We start from the raw sequence: 20,750 nt of genomic DNA on the forward strand, positions 1-20,750 counted from the left end.
AAAAATATTTTCTTTAATAGCAACAAATATTCAGAAAAATTAGTCATACAACTGATTTGGTTTCTCTTCTTTCTTTTGTTAAAAAAGAAATAAAAAGTAGAATGCACAGAGAATGCATAGCTAATTATGCCAAGAGTTTGACTTTCAGGTTTACAAAAATAATTCCTGTATTGGGGGAAAGGGATGTTAATCAGAATTAGATATTGTAAATCCTTGATATGTAATAAGGCCAAACTGATAACCTAATGCTCCACTCCTGAGCCACAGCTAGTTAAGAGGAAAACAGTTAAGAGCATGGGTATGAACCCTGGCTAGGGAGGAGGAAAATTACTTCTGTATAATGTTATTTGGGACTCCACAGGAAGCCTTCTGCCTGGCTTCAATCTTTTGGCATTACGGCCTCTATATGTTGCAGCTCCTGTCATATCCATAGGTGGCTAGTGACTCCCTTCTTAAGGGAGTGGCATTGTCATGGGGATTCTGTCTAGTAGGATGCAATTTTCCATATAGGCAGAAGTCTCTTAAAAAAATGAATATTCAAATTGTTGCTACAGAATCCTTATAATTGCTACTATCAAGATTTAAAAAATGTTTGCATGACCATCCTATTTTCAGTCTTGTCACGTTATAGTTATTCACCTTCTAGACAAATTTTCCCTTCTTTCAGCTCTGCATCATGGTGAATTTTATTTCTGAAAGGTTGAGGTGTTGCAGGGAATGGTCCAGATGTTTTTGAAAGAAAGAGAGGAGGTGAAGGTAAAAACATTTTCCCATTTGAAAAAATGTGCATGTTGCAATTTTGACTTGGAAAATACCATGAATTGTTGAAGAGTGTCTGGCCTTTTTCTAGAATAAGTTTGTTTTCATTATTTACAATTGAGAAATTTACTAGACTTGTCATCATTCATTTAGAGCATTAGGCCAGCATGCATAACTTTTGCTTCATGTAGAGTAGCTAATCACTGCAAACTTGCTTAAGTAACTTTCCAGGTGGTTTGAGATGCTTAAAATGTAATAAGGTTCCTTTTCTTGCTTCTGTTGCTATTCCCCTTTAAGTTGCCCTCATGTGCAGGGAAGTCAGAGCCAGGAGGTACTGAATTCCATATCGTTCTGCAACTGAAGTCAGTTCACTTTTGCAGGCTTTATTAATCATGCTTTATATAGTGAGCACTCCATGTAAAATCACTGTAGTTTTGAGGGTCAAAGTTTGGCTTAGAAACATCTTCATTGGAATAAGAGGAGGAGGGCACAGGAAATTGATTTGTTTGCAACTGTCTTAGCGTTTGGAAATCATCTTCAGCAATTTGATATCATTAACACCATATGTAATAGAGGTTGGGCTAAGAAATAGAAAATGAATTAAATACTAGTTTTTCTATTAAGTGTTCAGGCTTGGCCTCGGCTATACTTCTCCATTATTCCCAGAAACACAGAATAAGAGTTCCTAGATTGTGATGTCCTCGATCAGAGATGACACATTACCAGAGATGTCAAGCTAAATGGTCCTGTCTGCAACCTCTGAACTTTGTTAGCTAGCAAAAAGCTAAAAGTAGAACTCCAAGGAACAGAAGTTGGAACTTGCTTTTCTAGTTTTTTCATTCCTTCTGCCCCTTATTAAAAAGAAAAACATTACATTGAAATTTAAAAAGAATCTCTTAATACAACAGTAGGGCTTTATAAAAGTTGCATGTACTTTGTAATAGTACCTTGTTTCCCCCTCATTCCCCCCCTCCCTTCCCTGGTGTACCTTTTTGTTTTCCTAATTTCCACCTATTTACGTTTTCACTTTTAGCTTCTTTCCTTGGAGTGTCAGAACAGTAGAGACTTTCTATGCCTGAAGAAGGGTGACTGCACCGGAAAGCTTGCAGAGAGTTTTTTTTCCCCCAACTGCTCAGATGGTCTAATAAAAATATATTACATCTACTCAAAAAGCCTTGCCTGCCTTGTTAATACAGAGCTTTTGTGTGTCATTGACTGGGCCTGAAGGCAGAATCTGTCCATTAATATAGTTGTACCATCTGTAGAGCAATGGAGACCCTCAAGTACTATGATGACGTTGTGTAATGTACATTTTTATAACCTTAATTGCTGATCTTTATCTGCTAGGGCATATTACCCTTGCCAGGCAGAGTCTACAAAAGACTGTTCTCCCTGTTTAGACAGGTGCAAACAGGGGAAGTACAAGTACAGCAACAAATGTACAGGTCTGCATAGCACCTTATTGTATCAATGATGCTTCATTAATGTGTTATAATGCATTGGCAGCATTCTAAAGCTCATATACCTTCACCTTACTCCATGGGGAAGTGTTTCATTTAAAGGTAGAGATAAATGTAAATCAAGAAACCACTAATTTTGTAAACCTCATTCAGTAGTTTGTGGAAGTAATATTTGAACTTTATTAAAGCATGAAAAGAGCACCTGGCATTCTACCATCAGACAAAGAAGCATTGATGATGTCTACAAACAGTGGACCTATTATCTTACAACTGGCCTTTTCCAGCCAGGAGCAGCATGGAGCTAGTGCAGGAGTAATGGCCACAGGTACTTTCAGGACTTCAGTGAATATTATAGGCTGAAACATTGTCAGACAAGGCTACTAAATGTGTTCCTTTGGGACCACTGTCTTGTCCTCACAGATGCAGATTCTCGTTCCAAATGCAACAATTTTCTCTGAGGGGGGAAAAAAATTTACTTGCAGTGAGAAAATTCTCACTCCAATGGAAGCAGCTCAGATTAGCACTGTCTTTTTAGTGCTTACCTATCTGGTCTCAGAATCCTTGTTTCTTCTTTGCACCTTATTTTTGGACATTATCATATTTACCTACATACCACACATACCTCTTCCCAAAAATTAGCCCTCTAAAATTGGGGTACATCTTTTAGGAGAGGCAGCTGATCTCTACACAAAAGTGGAGGCATAGAGATGCTAGAGTGGCTGCTACGGATGTTCTGGGCTCTTCACTGTATCAAGGAAGGATGGAGTCCAGTCCCTCCTTGTCACTCGCTTGCTACAGCTCCAGATGTACAGCTTTAAGCCTGTCGCTGCCAAATTGGCAACAGCTTTTGGCCAAGGAGGGTTAAACTTGTAGCTCCGGAGCTGCAGTTTAGAGGATGGGTGACACCGACAGCTGAACTATGCCCATCCTGTATGTAACCAGAACATTCAGCCATGTTGATCCCAGGCTGTGACAGTTAAGATTCTGGAAAAACAGTTTTTCTTCAAGGTGAAAGTCTTATTTGTGAGGGTGTGATATGTGAGTAATATGGTACTACTTTACCTCCCTCCCTCCCCCATTTTGTCTACTGGTTATTTCTTTTGCAGAGCCCAGAAGCTCTTTATATTTCAACCAGGCCTTTCCATCATGTGTTGGTATAGGCTTTCCAAAGTCACCTGGTTTCAAACTCTTTACCTCTTGCCTACCAAAGATGGACACATCAAGTGCCTTCCCTGCTTGAAGGGGTCCCAGGTCTGCAGGAACCATGCAACGTGATCACTTCCTAGACCAGGAAGGAGTGTGAAGTCATACCTCAGGTTTACCTCCCGCCATCATCAGACTCTGAACACAGTGTTGGACTCAATTGGAAGCAGGCCTTCCAGCAAGCAAATTCCTTCTCAAAGACTATCTTCCATACAGTGCCAAAGATGAGCTTCCTGGTGAACATAGGCCTGGAGACCGTTCCAAAGGGAGATTGCCATTGCAGGATCCTCGAGAGAGATTCTTTACTTCACTTCTAAACTTCATGGCCCCATGAAGAATATTGACAAAACTTAGAAATGTCCCTTTCTAGAGCTACCAATGTGCCTTCCTGGAGACTCTCCCTCTTCAGGCCCTAAGAAATTGGGCCCCCAAGGTTCCTCCTTCAGCACCTAGTTATCATGGAACCACCTTCTTGGCACCAGTCCTTATTTCAGTAGTGCTGCTTGCTCCTCCACTGAGACTCTGTTGTTTCCCTATAGCCTTCTGCTATTCTGTCCTATACACCAATGTCAGTTTCTCCAGAGATTCTGTTTTTGTTCTGTGGTTTCCATGTGACTAATCTGAAATGCCCCTGCCTAGCTGAGGCAGTTTGGGTTTCCAGAGCTTCTGTTCTTGGAGAGAAGCCCAGGACTGCTGTTCTTGGACCAGCTTCTCCAGAACAGGACACTCCAGAAATATCTGCATCCCCTTATCTTCATAGCATCAATGCTGGAGGGTTCTCAGTAATGGAGTGGAGTGGGCTTGCTTATTCCATCAGGGACATCATTGATAACTGAAGATACTCTACTAAATGAACCTACCTACCTGTCATGCAAGGCTTTTCCCCCACTGTAAGGTGGTTATTGGAGGTATATTAGACTACTACACAAAACGGAAGCAAAGTGATCTCAGTTGTCATCACAATGTCACTCTATTATTGTAACTTGTCACCCACCCACAGAGGGTCAGCCTTTTCTAGCCAGCAGTATTAAAGTTTCCCAATTATGAAAAAACATATTCCTGATGATGAGAAATGGGTCCCCCAGTGCAACCTGAACTTAAACTTTATTGTCTTAGTGAACACACATTTGTAATGAAGGTAATTTGCTTGCTTTCCATTTGTCCATGAAGTGGCTTTGTTGGTATCTATCACTATCAGAGAGAGAAGGGCAAGATTCATTTGAGATCTCTGTACGTAAATAAATAATTAAAACTCACTCCAAGTTTTAATTTATTTGCAAAATTTGTCTTAAGCAGCAGATGTGATTATTGCTTTTTCCTGCATAAACCTCACTTCCTGAGAGCTTGGGTGTTTTTCCACAAACTGATTATTTTTTCTTTCTGTAGAACTAAGCCATTTTGGGGAAACTTTGGCTATTTTTACCCAGTAGTTCAACAATCAAAGGATTCCATTGATTTTTCTACCAAGAGGCTTTACAGTGGATATCATAATATATCAATATGTTCTACCCAATAGAATCATAGAAAATTAGGGTTGGAAGGGACCCCAAGAGGTCATCTAATCCAACCCCCTGCACAAGGCAGGACATTCCCAACCAGATCATTCCAGCATTGGCTTTGTCAAGGTGAGCTTTAAAGACCTCCAAGGATAGAGATTCCACCACCTCTGTAGGTAACCTGTTCCAGTACTTCACCACCCTCCTAGTGAGAGAGGTTTTTCTAATATCCAACCTAAACCTGCCTTGGTGTAACTCGAGACAGTTGCTCCACTAGACCACATCCTTTCTATAGTGGGGATCCAAAACTGGACATAGTACTCCAGATGTGGCCTCACCAGTGCAGAGTAGAGCAGAATAATTGCTTCCCTCGATCTGCTGGCAACAATCCTACTAATGCAGCCTAGTATGCTGTTAGCCTTCTTGGCAACAAGGGGCACACTATTGACTTCTATCCAGCTTATTGTCCACTGTAACCCCCGGGTCTTTTTCTGGAGAGCTGCTTAGCCAGTCAGTCCCCCGGCTGTAGCAGTGCATGGGACTGTTCCATCCTAAATGTCTTTATTGAACCTCATGGCCGTATCCACATGAGTGTGGACATTTGTTTCCTTGGGGACACCCATGCTACACGCTTTGCCACATGGCAAGCTATCCCTGGTAGGACACTGTGCTGGCCCCAGCAGCCTTACTTGGGGTTCTGGGGTCTCCCAGAGCTGTGGCAGTGGCAATTCTGCCACATGGAGCCCGGTCAGTAGCCACAGTACAGCTGTGGGTGGCCCAGCTCCTCTTTTGAGCAGCGTTCACTGCCCATGCGTGCACTGCTTTGCTTTTCATTTTTCCATGTGGTTTTTTTGACCCCGGTGGTCAAAAAAACGTTTAAAAAGTGGAGCAGCACACACACGGGCAGCACTCCCTTGTAGTGTTGAGACTATCTGAATATGCAGTATGTGATGCCACCTCTGTGTTTGCGGTATCACATAGCGCACAGCCACGCTCCTCTGGACCCAGCCCATGAGATTTCTTTTGGCCCAATCCTTCAATTTGTCTAGGCCACTCTGAATCCTAGCCCTACCCTCCAGTGTATCTACTCCACCCCCCAGCTTGGTATAATTCGGGAACTTGCAATCCATCCTATCTTTCATACTGGTAATGATGATATTAAACAAAAGCTGCCTGAGAACTGACCCCTGGTGCACTCCACTTGATACTGGCTGCCAGCTAGACATTGAGCCGTTGATTACTACCCAATAACTAAAGTGGTTTTCAATAGTTACAATACTCTGTCTCAAACCCACAATACAGTAGCCTCCCATTGTAACATCTCCATTCCAGACATTTGAAGCCACCTGAAGCTCTAAAGGACTTCAGAGTTTATGGCCCATTAGCTTGTTCTGTCTTTTTCCTCTTCCTTGGAGTCAGTTCATACCCCACTCCCAGCCCTAGTTGAGAGAAAGCCGAACAGAGAAGGTAGGGGAGCAAACACTGCCCTTTAGATCCTTAGTATAAAGCGCAAGATAAGGCAAAGTATATGTGCATTCCATAGATAATTCAGGGGCAAAAGTTTGTTTGAACTAAGCTGCTTCAGGTTCATAAGCATGCACACCTTGAAATGTGCTATGTGGAAAACACTTCCCAAAGGTCTCTGATTACTGTAGTAATTGACATCTTTATCCACCACCTGGAACAGGTCTGTTCACATTTTGCCAGTACTATGATCTAGGCTTCCTCTGTCTCCCTCATAGCTGCTTCTTTAAAAAAAACAAACAAGACAATATAAAACCTTACGCATGTTGTAGTTGGTCAGTCAGTTGGTCTCAATATTCTAGTCATTTCCTCACTTTGTCATAGCATATCTTCGAATCACAGGGACCTATGTCAGTATAGCAGGAAAGAGGACATTTAGGAACCACTGTAGTAAGGCATGCAGATTCAGCGTTTTCATATTTCACAGTACCATTGAAAATAGGCAGCTGGTATCACAGTATGTTGCATCACAGTGTTCAGTGGCCTAGAATACTGGTCTCCTTAGACAAACCATTATTCAAAAAAAGAAAAAGTCTGCTGCTGTAATCCAGGGGCAGAAGCAGGGAAGATTTTGGAACTGCAGTTGCACCCCACTTCAGTTTCTGTGTCACTGAAAGTTTAAAACAAACTGCCTGGCTTGGACAGCTGTGTTTATTCAGGTAGAATTGAGGGAGTCAATAGACTTCATAGCTCATTGTTATGTGCTTGATTTCTGCTAACAACTTCTCTCCATAGGTATTAACAATTCTTAGAATCATAGGAAATAAGGGTTGGAAGGGATCGCAGGAGGTCATCTAATCCAACCCCCTGCTCAAAGCAGGACCATCCCCAAGTAGATCATCCCAGCCAAAGCTTTGTCTAGCCAAGTCTTGAAAACCTCCAAGATAAGATGGAGAGTCCACCACCTCTCTGGGTAACCTGTTCCAGTGCTTTATTACCCTCCTAACGAGAAAATTCTTCCTAATATCTAACCTAAGCTTCCCTTGCTGCAACTTGAGACATTGCTCTTTGTTCTGTCATCTGCCACCACTCAGCACAGTCTAGCTCCATCCTTTTTGGAACCACCTTTCAGGTAGTTGAAAGCTGCTATTCAGTCCCCTCTCAGTCTCCTTGTCTCTAAACTAAATAAACCCAGTTCCCTCAGCCTGTCCTCAGAAGTCATGTGCCCCAGCCCCCTCACCATTTTATTTTAGCCACATACTTTCTGTGTTGGGGGCCCCAAAACTGAACACAGTACTCCAAAGGTGGCCTCACCAATGCTGAGTAGAAGGGAATAATCATTTCCTTTGACCTGCTAGCAACACTCTTACTAATGCAGCCCAGTGTGCCATTAGCCTTCTTGGCTGCAAGGGTGATCTTCCTCTAAGCAAGTTAGCCTTCCTTCTACAATGAGCCTGTCTGTTATCTACTCCTAGTCTTGGTTCCTTGCTCACCTCCCATCATGCCCAGTAAAGGTGTGTTGCTACCTAGGAACCTGTACTGGGTGGCTCTCTTCCTAGGGGATTTGAACCCACAAGAAATCAATCAGAGATAGGGAGGGGAGAGGCAGAGCTAAAAGCAGGCTGAGCCATGCAGCAGTCAAAGGCAGAAGGGGGTTGCAAAGGTGAAACAAAGATTACATTACTCTAATGACCCTTTCCTAGATTATTCATTGCAGCAGGTAATGGAAGCTGAACCAGTTCTGTCTGTGGCCAGGCTGATGAATAGCAATTGTACCTGCTCAGCACCAGGTGCCTTTGCTACCCAGGAGCTGGCAGTCAGCACAGACTTAGCTATGTTTGTTTTTATTTGGATCAGAGACTGAATAATAGAGCCCTAGGCCACTAGCATATTAGTAATGCTTCTAGTTCTTTTTCAGTGGAGAAGAATATATGTTGTGAGTAGTATATATGCTCACCACCCTTCAATGTAAATATGATAGGTGGGCGGGACCAGAAGTTCTGCCCCTTAGCCCTGCCCCTTCCCCCTTCTATGATGTGTGACATCACCAGCCACGCATGCTGGCCCCTGTCTCATGGTGCATGACATCAACAACTCTGCCCCACCCCAGTCACGTGGTGTGTGACATCAGCAACTCTGCCCCCACCCCCAGTCATGTGGTGTGTCACACCACCACCACATGGTTCATGTCATCAGAATGACAGCCCATGTAGGCCCCCAAAGCCCAACCCCTCATGCTGCAAGAACTGCCCTAGGTCACCTGGTACAGTTATGACCTATCGCCCAGGCTCCCAAAGCAGATGTTGAGAATTTGGAAGATGGTATCTGTTGCAGAGCACCTTGGTGCCCTGCTCCTTAGGGTGGAAACAGCTAGGCAGAGGGCCCTAGCAGTGAGTGGGAAGCTCAGCTGCTGGTTACCAGGGCAGCCAGAGAAGTAATGAAGAAGCACAGGTGCCGGTTGCTAGGGCAGCCGCTGGGAGTCAGCTGACCAGAAGGGGCAGGCCAAGAATTAGGCCCATTTAATTCCAGGCTGGGGCCAGGCAGGCAGTTCCTTCCCAGTAGCCATAGAGGAAAGAGATCTGCTGGACTGAACAAAGAGGCAAGGCTAGACTGTAGGTACAACTTCAAGGCTGGGGGAGATCATGGCCACCCTAGGACCCTGCGCCGTGACAATTGCTGCGTTGGCTGGGAAGCCAACCCGTGTCCCTAATTGGGGAGATGAACCCATGGGCTAGAATAGAAAGATAGATGGTTTGATAGGAAGGCAGTATTACCACAGCTCGCTAGGTTGGACTGAGGAAGGATACCCATTGCTTGGAACTTCGGGAGCAAGACTGAGGGTGACCCAGGAGGGTAGAACCAAGATAAGGACCGTGCAGGCAAGAAACAGGGGAGGTCGGAGACCCAGCAATTTTACCAAGCAAAGAAAGGGAGAGGAACTAGAAGAAGAGGTAATCCAGTTAGAATGGGAGCTGGAAGTAGCAACAGCCATGAAAGTACGTGCAGAGGACCGAATGCAGGAAATGAAAGATAGGATAATGGAGAGCCATACTCAGGCAGTAGAGACAGATAATAGGTTCTGGCAGGAGTTGGAAAAGATGAAAGCCTATATGGTAGATTATAAGACTGGATGAGCAGAGGCTGTCCCTGGAAGAGAATCTAAGAGCCAGGGAGAGTCGGAACGCTCGGCTGCGGGCCCAGTTACAGAATGTGGAGGAGGAAAAAGAATGACTTGAGGAGCACGTACAATCACTTAAAATCCTCCTGGAAGATAGCCAAGCTAAGGAAGTAAATGTAAATGCAGAAAAAGAACAGTTACAGATTGAAGTACAGACTAGATGGAAAGAGATCCAGGGGTTGGAAACTGAAAATAAGATACTACAAGAGGCAAATAATCAAGATGGCCATGAAAATCTGAGACCTGGGGAAGGTTGAGAGGCCAGAGGGGAAGGTAGCGAACGTGGTAGAAGCAAGGCAGAGACCTCAAACCATAAACACCGCAGATACAATGCAGGGAAGGTTGGAGGTATTGGGGAACCAACTAGCAGAGTATGTGGTGGCCGCCAAGTCAGAACGCCAGGGGCAATATCAAGAGTGAGAAGTATTGAAGGAGGCTTTGAAGGGAGTAGAGATTCTCCGAGAAATCACCCAGGCTAGGGTGCTGCACCATCCAGAGCCAGCAAAGTTCCCCAGAGACTGAGGCTCAGAGGATTCATAGGAGGAGAATATCGGCCCGCCAGGTATGGCCCGAGGGTGGGAAAGCGGAGCACCCCAAGGCATCTTGATGGGGGGTTGCGTCCCAGGGGGACAGGATCAGAAAAGGGGGAAGCCTCGTTCAGAGGCAAATCCTGGACTAAGGCAGAGAAAGGAAAAAACTTACCTGTGGCAGATGTTGGGTGGAGTGAGGTAGCACACAGTGGAAAACCTCCCGTGTGGTTTGTCAGCTGCGTCCATATCCAGCTAGGAGAACTATTTAAATCTCAAACCCAGGGAAGGAGTAGAGGGCCGAGCCAGAAGCAGATGAAGGAAGTAGGCCTGACAGATGTAGGAACAGCAAGGAAGAATGAACGGACTTCTCCCAACGAGTGAGACCTCCTGTTCAATTTACCAGGATTGTGCACAGACAGTCCAGGGCCTAGGACGGGTCAAAGACAGGCTCCACAAAAAGGGTAGCAATCCAGCCCAGGAAGGAAGATGGAGCCAAGCATGTGAGATGAGGGAACAACCAACCAAAAGAGGATCAAAGCCTGAGAAAAGGCCTCAGGTCTATGTAAATGACATCCCTAGGCAGGTCATGTGGTGGAGGCTGAGAAACATCATTGAAGAGAAAGTTGGAGGAGTGGTATATGTTAAGAACTGTAAGGGACTGGTAGGGAGACTCACTGTCCAGGGAAAGATAGAGTTTTGGAAAGAAGAATATGCCCAGAAGGCACTAAGGAGACAGTGGGAGATATGGAGAAGGCTCCAAGACCTCCAGGGAGCCAGAGAGAAACAAGAGACTCCACAATCTGCCCAGAGAAAGAGACCCAGGAGTGTAGGAAGGGAACATGGACGGGCCAGAGAAGAGAGAGAGAAGAAACCCCAAAGGGTAGGCAGGAGCTTGGCCGGCAAAGGGTGCAAATTACCAAGGTTGGCTAATGTGGGGGGACTACCTGTGGCAGGTAACTCCCAACAAGCCCCACCCGGTGCGCCTTGGGTAAAAGGTGAGTAGGAGGCACCTGAAAACCTCTGCCTCCTGTATCTGAGTTGCTGGTTGCCTGAAGAAAGGCTGGATTTAAATAGAAGCCAGGCCCTGCCCCTTCTGGTCAGCTGACTTCCAGCGGTTGCCCATTTTCACAGAGGGCTGTGTACCTGAAATTACAGACTGATTGGGGAAAATATTTTTTAAATGTCTTTAAGCAAGCTGTTAAAACAGTATAGTATTCATCATTTTGTGACAAATAGTGAAATGAAAGTGGCGGCGGTAGAGAGGTTTAACAGAACATTAAAATCAAAGATGTGGAGGTAATTTACAGCCTGCAACACCTTTCGCTACATTGATGTGTTACCAGAGTTTATAAAGAGCTACAACCACAGTTTTCAGAGAACTATCCGCACCAGGCTTGTTGACGTGAACTTCTCAAACTTTCCACTAGTGTGGAAAGCCATGTACGGGGACTATTTCAAAATAAAACCAACAGCAGAAGAGGAGACCACATGAGGGTGTCTAGGACCAAAGGGAGGTTTGAAAAAGGTTATGAACAAACATTCACCAATGAGATTTTTATAGTGAATGAAGTCCTTAAACACATGCAGACACCTATATACTGCCTAAAAGATTACAAAGACAAACCTATCAAGGGTTCTTTTTACCCTGAAGAACTACAAAAAGTGAACCCCAAACAGGACAGTTTACAGGACTGAAAAAGTTCTAGCAATGAGAGGAAAGGAAAGAAAGAAGTGGTTGTTGGTGAAATGGTTGGGGTGGCCATCGAAATTTAACAGCTGGGTGGAAGCCTCCCAAGTTTGTAAAATATAGGGGTACATCAGTCAGAAGACTGACATGTGTGATGGCGACTATTACATCACTTTGCCCAGCAACACTTGCACCAGCATTTTTCTGAAGAGCACCAGCTCAAACTTTACCATACGGCTGGTTAAACCTCTGGATCTGCTGCAGAACTGGGAGATGGGGTTAGCAGAAATACAGTACTCGCACAGCTGGAACATCAACAAAGACATCCCTTTCAAAATCATTTCTGAGCCTCAAAAATGGGGATACATCCTGCCTCAGGGGTATTATACAACCATCATAGAGTTACTGGATCTTATGAACAATGTAATTACCACCAATCCTACTCTGGCCGAATTAGTTACGTCCTATGACCAAGCAATAGGAAAAGTGAGACTTAAATCCCAGGATGACTCTTATGGCTTTTATATACATGGTGAGCTAGCCTACATTTTGGGAATGCTACCTGGGGCCTCTGGTTTAAAAAAAAAATAGATCCTTCCCAGCTGATATTACCAGTGGGTTCAATTCGCTGTATGTCTACATGGACTTGTGGAACATCAGCTTGTCGGGGAGTTTTCGGTTCCTTTGCTAAGCTGTGTCCCTGTCTGTGGGAGCAACAACAAGTTTGTCGCCATCATGTATGATAACCCGCATTATGTCTCCATAAGTCAGCACCACATCGACACACTCAGCATTGAAATAAAGACGGATCAGAACAAACACACCTTGTTTTGCTTTGGTAAGGTGATCATTAAACTTCACCTATGCCCCCGGAAGACTGAGATTTTAAAATAAGTAGAAGCATGATGGTGATGGTAAAAAACTATGGGGACCCTAATTTGTACAGAAATTATTATAAAGCCCAGACTGGGTATAGTTTTCCCGGATATCAGGGTGTGCCTGTGATTTATGGGGCTGGTGTGGGAGGCATATTTCACAGCCTGTTTAGAAAAACCATTCTGCTTTTGAAAAGGGGTCTGGAGATTATTAAGCCCCACGCTAAAAATGTGGTGTAAAACATAGTCAAAGATGTGATCAGTCACGTCTCCTGATAAGGTGGTCAAGCCGGTGAAGCAGGAGGGATTCAGCCTCATGTATATTCAAAGAAAGAGCCTCAAAAGAAAGACGCACCAGACTCTGGACTTGCAGGACCTCCTCAACCCCTTAAAAAGAAGAGAGTAAGTCAACAGGGCAGCCAGACATGAAAAACCAAGAAGCAGCCTGGGAGAAAAAAAGGGGCGCTCTCCTGGAGGAAACAGAAATATATTTTAACCGCCATGGCCTTTGTTCGCTGCAGTCTGAAGAATGCGCCAAATCCGAACTGGAAGTGTTTCAAATAGCCCCTACAAAGACCTGCATTGAGAAAAGCCTGTATGTTGAGATCCCCCCAACTCTCAGCTGTTACTGAGTCCGGCCCCCTTGACTTTTTCATAACTGGGAATGGCGAAGATTACATGGATTTGAACAACACACTGCTGTACCTTTGCTGCAAGATTGTAAAAGGCGATGGAACTGATCTTGATGTTGGGGCAGCAGTGAGTCTGGTGAATTACCCACTAGCCTCTGTCTTCAGTCAGCTGGATGTCGCTCTGGGAGATTGTCTCATAAGCCAAAGCAACAACTGTTACCCTTACCGAGCCTTCATCAAATCGGTTCTCAACTACAGCTATGACACCCTCACCACCCAATTTTCGCTGGCCTGTTTTACAAAGATACCCCTAGGCATCATGAAACAGTCGCATGGGATGGCGATAACCATGGGTTTCAGAGATGAGCAAACCTGACAGACTGGAGCAAAAAGATAGAGCTGCTTTGTCATCTCCATAATGATTTGTTTCAAGAAAAACTGTTGCTGAGTGGCGTGGATGTGAAAATTAAGCTGACATGCAGCAAAGATGCCTTCTGCTTGATGGACACCACAGCGGCTGGCCAACGTAAACTAAAAATCACATCTGCCTCACTTTTTGTGAAAAAAGTGAAGGTAGCCCCAGGCATCTGATTGGGCCATGCAGAGGCCTTGCTTATGGCTAGTGCTAAATACCCCATAGATTGCGTGGGTATGAAAGTGTTTAGCATTCCTGCCGGCAGCCGAGTTAGCAACCAGGAGAATCTGTTTCTGGGGCAGTTGCCCAAACTCATCGTCATCGGGTTTGTGGATAACGATGCCTTTAGCAGGAATTATGCTAAGAACCGCTTTAACTTTAAACATTACAATATTAATTTTATGGCCCTCTACATCAATGGAGAATAAAGCCCCTACAACCAGATTTTGAGAACAGTAACTGCGTGAGAGAATACATGCAGCTGGTACAGACAGCTGGTAAACATACGAAAGACTGGGCCCTAATAATCAACTGTGAGGAGTTTGCTCTGGGGTACACCTTATTTGCCTTTCACCCGTTTCCTGACCGGGAGTGTGCTGATCATTATTCACTGATTAAAACGGAACCTGAGAGCAGCAATATGCTTTGCTGTGGCTTTGCCCACCACATTTAACATGATTGTGTATGGGGTCTTTGACAACGTCATAGAAATAAGAAGAGAAACGTCCTGTTTGACTACATGTGAACATGGACACTGAGCAGCTCGTCAGGGTTTTATCCTCAGACCCTTATGCCAAAGAAACTTTCTTAGACGTTTTCCCCTGCGACTGGCGTCCTAAGACTTGACTGTCTAAAAGGTCCCTGAGCTTGGTGGTCAACGTGCACCCACATAATCAACCCAGACAACACTGGTTGGCTTTTTACCTGGAGGATTGGAACCGCGGAGAATCTTTTGACTCGTACGGTCACCCCCCAGACAGCGTTCTCTTTCCTCAAAGCATTATGTTGTTTTTAAGCAAAAACGCTACCAACACCCTTTTCAGACAAAATAGTTACAAGACCCCCAGTCTGTTGCCTGTGGCTACCACCGTGTGTTTTTCCTACACCACCATAGCAAAGGGCTATCATTCGAACAGATTTTAAAATTGTATTATTCCGACAATTTAGCACAAAATGATAGGGTGGTGATGCATTTTGTAAAAAGTAAATATAAAAATTTCCATGTGGCTGGGCCTGCTCAAAACATGTTTCAGCATGCCCAGACATGTGTTTTCTTGCTGACTTTCATGAATGCTTTGTCTAAAAACACTCAGCTGATGCTGTATAAATAAAGCTGTTGTTATTTAAATGCGTGTGTGTGTATATTTTCATTCAAAAAATCCTCTGTAGGCAAAAACTTTATAGCAGCATAGAATAGTTTAATTTGAAGTGTAAAACTTTATATGGGGAGCCAATGGCTTTTAGAGAGAGTTTTTTCCTTCTTAGGTGGTGTTGTTAGTGTTTCTTGGTTTGAAGCAGATACTTTCAGGCATTCCAGATGATCACGATTCATAACGTTGGCCGTAACAGAAGATAGTACGTTCAGCTCAGCCATGGCTTTCATAAAGATGTCCAAGCATTTAGGCGGGTGTTTAGTAGTCCTGGCGTGAGTCTGAAGGGTTCTCCGGACCAAGTCAAGCATGTTAGAACCCTTCACGAGCATCCCTTTATAGACAAAACCCCCTTGATCATCCCGAGAAGAAATACCCTTGTGCTGGCTCAGCTTAGTGAGCAATACTTTAGCATTTTTCCTGCATCGGGCATGCACATTATCCAATACTTCCTGAATGACTGTGTTGCACAAGGAGCCGTTCGAGCTCCTGGAGGCTAAGTTCCAATTTGGTCCCCAGAAGTGAGTCACACCACAAGCCACAGAGACAAAGCCTTTATTGCTTGCAAGCAGGTTGGCCTGGAGTCATGAGACTCAGATCAAAGCCGACCCCGAGTGCCTATTCTCCATTGCTTATATACTCGATTACAAGGTATTGGAAAATTCCATTAGCACAGGTGTACTTCGGGTTACATAGTTGCAAAATTGGTTGCAAAATTTGGGACTTTCTAGCCATTTGCTTGTGGTTTGCCTTACGCAACAAAGTGGAAAAACAAGTTGCAGGTGCTTCTTTGGTACATTCTTGTGAAAGCATAAAGCATAAGAGTAAGCAGTTCTAGCCCCAGCTTGTCCCACAACTGTGTCAGGGTTCATGGAGGTTTCTAGGGGGTCTGTTCTGGCAGAAACAGGGTTAATTTCCCTCTGTCCAGATCACCCTGCTTTGCGTAGGTCAGGAATTTCTGAAGCATGGACACATACAGTTTAGTCTTATCATATTCTACTAACCCCAGTCTTTGGAGAATATCCCTCATTTCAGCATCTAGTAAGCAGGTTGCTTCAGTTCTGATATTTTCCTGAGGCGGTTGGGGAGCCCTTAATTGTTCCAGTTCATGTTTGGGCACCAGGTACATTTTTTCTGCGTGCTCCAGCACCGGCTAGCCAAAAGCCCCATAATCGGAGAAAGAGCAAAACTTAACATAGGTCCGATAAATCCCCCAGTGTTTCACCAGCTATTTCCTTTTTTTTAAGAGGCAGTCTTTTGTTACTTAGGTTTTTTATGATCCTGCATCTCTTTTTCAGTATGTAAATTTGATGCGGTGTCAAAGGGATGTTTCCTTTTAAGGTGTTAAGAGCAATTTCTGAAATGGCTGCTACTAAATCATCAGAAGCTGAGCAGAGTATAGCTTTTCTCTGCTGTGAGGAGGATTGAAGAAGCAGTTTTAAGAGAGCCAAATTTCTTTTTATGTGGTTAGACATGTTTCTCTTCCACTGTCTTGAGAGCTAAGAAGAGGCCACTGCTACATCATCTCCTTTTATTCTTGCCTGCTGTTTTTTTAAAAGTGTAAGCAGCTGGTTGGTCAGGAGGAAAAAGCCTGGCTCTTAATGTAAAAGTGTCTGGGTTAGAAGCATTTAAATGAACCATCAGATACCCATAAGGTGTTTTAGTGGCATCCTCAAAAGCTTCTAGAAAGAACTGGGCCTTACCCGGGTACATCTGCCGCGCCAGGGACACTATCTGTAGCTTATCCCTGTGGTTTTTGAACAAAACCATGTATTTTGTGTTAAGGGCAATGATGCAGCTCCTTTTCCCTTGACAGAAAACATTTTGAACTATATACATAATGCTAAGATTCCAATGGTGCATGTACTTGGTAATGGCTTTCTCGATTTTGCTGCTGTCACAGGCAGAGTCCATCAAATCATCTACCACAACCGTATTTATTTTATTAGGAGGAAACAGCTGTCGTTGAGAGGGATATTTACAAAGCAGTTCTTTATACAAAGGCTGCCAGCAGCTATAGCACCACACAATATTCTCAGGCATAAGAGACAACATTCTATCAGCATGATCCAGAAGGTTTTTTATAAAGTAACTTTTACCACAGTTGTTAGGGCCTGCCAAAATCACAGAAAAGGGGCGCCTCCTTCGCATATCCATCTTTAAAAACCATAGGGGAGCTACTGAAGTTTTCTGTGAGGAGCCTTTTGTCATAAACGACTTCCTGTGTTTTTGTCAAGGTTTTGGTTTCTATCGTCCACTTGCTTTTGTTCCTGACAATAGAGTGCTGTTGTATCACAATTGTTTTAGGGGTGTCCCCAGCGGGGTTTGCCCCATAATCTAGAACAGAATCTCTCAAGGTTTGAAAGTTGACTTTTTCACTGTTGGCCACACTCAGGGTAATCCCTGTGACTTTCAAGCAAACCTTTCCACCAGTCAACTTGTACCCGTAGATTTTTGGACCGGCTGACACAAACTCTGATGTGTTCATCTGGTGGGATTTCGCTGGTGAGCTCACCTAAATAATCACCTAGTGGGGGGTTCCAATCTCACTTCCGGCTTACAAATATCACAGAATCTGTGTTGTGGTACAGACACTGGTCTTGCAAGCTGTCTAACAGCTTGTACAACTCTAAGCATGCATAAGCGGTGGTGAAACAGGCTACAAAGATGTTTGTGTGTTACCCGAGAGTGTGTAACGCTCTTTGGTGTGTTTCCAAGATGTGCATTTACCGCACAAAGGATTTAGAAACAATTTTGCTATTTGGCACTTTGCAGGGTTGGGTTTGATATGCTCTGGGCATAAAGTCATGCCTTCTTTTTGCAAGAAATTGGCCATGGAGCTCTCTTGTTTTTCTTGGTCGGTACACCAGGCGGGGTAACCTGAGGCTTCCTGCTTCTGTCGGAGGTGCATTTTTATGTACTGTGAAAAAAGGGTGCTAGACCTCTCGGCAAAATGCTAGACTTCATAGATTTGAGCTACTCTGTACCCCTTGGCGATAGCTTTATTCAATTCTGGTGTGCACCATGTGCCCAGAAGGGCCCTCTCTTCATCAGTGTGGTCGCACTTCTGTTGTCTTGTTTCCATGCAGAGGCAGCACAGCCTGAACATAAGTTTCCCGTTCACCCTGGTGGGTAGCACGAAGAAAAAAGTTTTCGTGGTGGGTAGTTTCACCCTGGCTATTCCAAAATAGCTCGACAGGGATTGGAAATTGTCATGAATGATTTCAGGGTGTCTGGTTGGGTATTCCTTCATTTTATTTATAAAGAGGTAAAGACCGGTACAGTCGTAATAGTGTATTTGTTTGCTGGGTTTAGTTTGGTAATATAGATAGATGGCATTAGTTCTTCCCCCAAAAAGAGCATCCTTAGGCACCAGTGGAGAAGGCAGCAGGGTTCTGTTTAAAAAAGGTGCCAGCTCTTCACCCATTTCTAACAGAGCCCTCCACTCCTGCTCCCAAATTGTGCTAACGGTAAACCCTCTCTCTTGAGATAATCAGTCTTGTGCAATGCCTGATAATTCTGAAACCCAAAGGTGGTCCCCATCAACAGGTTCTGGTCTTTCTCATTGTAGCAACTGACACAACTGTGGAAGAAACATCCATTAAATTCAAACGCCGTAGGTTCCCCATCAATGTTGGCATAGCCGTCTAAAAAATAGGGGCCTACCTGAAATTCCCCACCTTGTAAGGCATGTTGAATTTGAATATTTTCTTTCTCTGAAATATATATTAGCCACTGAATAGATGGAGTTGAAAACCTCTTTTTCTCTCTGTGATAGTTGTCCAGGGGCCAGAAGTGCTATGGTCTGCAATTCCAAAAAAACATAAACTTGTACATGGCCATGCAGACAGAGGCCAGCGTGATGTATTGGAAATAATCTATGCGGCGTACTACATTTTGGAGTTCACCATCTACTTTCACTCTGCCTACCCACCTTGTCATTTTCATAATCTCATCCCTGTAGAGGCAGCAGGCCTCTTTCAAAATTTTTATGTTCTGCTGGCAATAATAGGCCAGCTCCTTTTGCATGTCAAAGGTCTTATTGCAGTTATTCTGATACCATTCTAAAAAACTGTCCTTTCTCACTGGACATCATATTTTCAATGCCGTAGTACTCCATCTTTGGGAGAGGCCCCACATAATTTTGTTTTTCTGCTGTGTTAAAAAAATGTGGGAAATAACCTTTGCATCCTTCAAACCTCATCGCCTGTGGAAATCTGCTAAGTTTCATTGGCAAAAAGTTTAAAGAATCTATGAAACGGATGCCTAGACTGATCATTTCAATGCACATGAGTTTACTGCCCTGAGTGATTAGTTTCACCTCCATTTTTTCCTTCAATAACTGGCTGACAGTGAAGTAACCATCGTTGCCTTTGGTGTTGTGAGCTGTGAAGGTGTAGTCCTTGAACTTTTTATCCATAAAGACCTTAATAAAATCAGACACACTCTTCGCCCTTTAAACTCTCAAGTGCTTTCTGGCTTTTTGGGCTTAGCTTTACAAGCCTTTTTGGGGTTTTTGCTTGCAGCTTTCTGAGGGGGTTTTCCCCCTATCTTTAGCTCCATGGCAAAAATGTAGTTAGGCACATGCATCCCCGTCTCCTGCACACATTCAAAATCATAAAAATGTACCCCTCACCTTCTTCAGGCTCTTTAATCTGATGCATAAAGCACCAGTGCTTGTTTACAGCCATGATTTTCCCAGAGCACTGTTTGCACTGCTGCCCTTTGCACTCATGCTTTTTGTTCACATAGGATTTACACTCATCGCACAGTGTTTAATCGGACATTCAATCTGTTTTTCAGAAGCCAGGGTCACATGCCTTTCTAAGCAGTCTTTGGAATAACAGAATAGCTTACAATTAGGGCATCTTTGTGTCCTGCCCATGTTTTCAGCACAGTTTGGTCTCAGGCAAAGACAACATCAGAACCTGCACGTGCAGTTATGGCTCTACAACGTCTGACAAAGATTGCAATAATTTCTCATACCAAACACCTTTTTCACATCCAAAATACCATAATAATGTTCACCATGCAGCAGAAAAAAACAGGTGTTGGGGAATCTGGGTGCATCCTGTGTTTTAAATAAACTCCACCCAGTTTTTTCCTTATGCATCACTATGTGAATGTTAACCTGTTCAAGGTCTTCAAACAAAGGTACTTGATGGAGCATAACCTTTTGATATATAGACATGCCTAATTTCCTATGCAGTTCTTTGGCAATATCTAGCAGTTTGACATCTCTGGCCCCTCTACGTTTTGTAACAGCCAATAGACTGCCTGCAAAGCACAGTTTAGTGTATCATAGGTATTCAAGTTGATTGACTTCTTTTTAGCAATGATCTCGGAATAGGAGGTAGAGCTTAGAACTCTATGGCTTCCACCTCCCCAGCCTCTCACAATGACCACAACCAGCCAAAATGTCAAATCAAGCAATATTTCTCTCTGGCTTTGTAACAGATTACTGAACCACTCTAAAAACAGCTCTGGGGTCATCTTGTTTAAATTAATAGCTGGAGAGTATAAACAGTTTGCCATGCTATCTGCCTGAAAACATAACCTGGAATAGTCTTTGCCTGTGAATCTCTGGTGGAGTTCTGCTACAATTATTTCTACCCCTCTGCTTGTGGCTTTGTATGCCATGTGTAATGGCACATGCTCCAGATTCACAGAACGGAACTCCT

General features: G+C 44.0%; 1 protein-coding gene across 2 annotated transcripts in view; it reads left to right on the top strand.

Annotated features, from left to right (window-relative positions):
- Positions 1-15,139, top strand: part of MRPS35 (mitochondrial ribosomal protein S35) — a 66,563-nt gene extending 51,424 nt beyond the window's left edge. Inside the window, exons 9-10 of one of the 2 annotated variants that reach the window (XR_016441915.1) lie at positions 668-756; positions 1,793-15,139. The gene's annotated coding sequence lies outside the window, so the exon portion shown is untranslated. Of the gene's footprint in view, positions 1-667 lie in introns of both variants that reach the window. The other variant, XM_090043850.1, reaches the window with a different exon arrangement.
- Positions 15,140-20,750: the final 5,611 nt, after the last annotated feature.

The sequence above is a fragment of the Crocodylus siamensis genome, chromosome 4 (genome assembly GCF_052110815.1).
Source record: "Crocodylus siamensis isolate JL-2025a chromosome 4, ASM5211081v1, whole genome shotgun sequence".
Taxonomy (NCBI): domain Eukaryota; kingdom Metazoa; phylum Chordata; order Crocodylia; family Crocodylidae; genus Crocodylus; species Crocodylus siamensis.